Raw genomic sequence first — 590 nt, 5'->3', positions numbered from 1 at the left:
CCCCCACCCCCGTCCCAGACGAGCCTGTGTCCTTTCAGAGCAGAGCCACTGGAACGCTGCTGGGAAGGGCGCATGGGGGGCTCGGGACGGGCTTCTTTTCTTTATTGTTATTATTGTTATTGTTATTGATCTCAGAGAGAGAGGCAGAGGCAGAGGGAGAGGAACATCCGTGATGGGAGAGAATCATTGAACAGCTGCCTCCTGCACACTCCACACTGGGGATGGAGCCCACAACCTGGGCTTGTGCCCTGACTGGGAATCGAACCCTGACCTCCTGGTTCATAGGTCATGCCAGCCGGGCCAGCAGCACGCACTCTAGACCGGGAACCGAACCCGAGACCCTTTGGTACTTGGATGGCGCTCTAACCATTGAGCCCTCTGGTCAGAGCCAAATCTCCCCTTTTTGTAAGGACAGCCCTGACCTCGCTCAACATAACCCCTTTTTCAAAGACCCTCATCTCCAATACGTTGCACTCCGAGCTGCTGGGGTTATGAACTCGGGGGGCAGTGTCCAGCTCCGAGCCCCGCAGACCCTCCGTGAGACTGAGATGCAGGAGCTGTCCCGCAGCCGGGCCCCCCCGCCCCCCGCC

At 59.0% G+C, this 590-nt stretch overlaps 1 protein-coding gene across 1 annotated transcript in view; it reads left to right on the top strand.

Moving 5' to 3' along the window:
• The window catches only part of CLIC3 (chloride intracellular channel 3), a gene marked incomplete at its 3' end in the record, with an annotated part of 10,149 nt that overhangs the window by 4,576 nt on the left and 4,983 nt on the right, over positions 1-590 (top strand). The gene's annotated exons all lie outside the window — the stretch shown is intronic.

The sequence above is a fragment of the Myotis brandtii genome, unplaced genomic scaffold (assembly GCF_000412655.1).
Source record: "Myotis brandtii unplaced genomic scaffold, ASM41265v1 scaffold691, whole genome shotgun sequence".
Taxonomy (NCBI): domain Eukaryota; kingdom Metazoa; phylum Chordata; class Mammalia; order Chiroptera; family Vespertilionidae; genus Myotis; species Myotis brandtii.
This window is presented reverse-complemented; position numbering and strand designations above follow the sequence as displayed.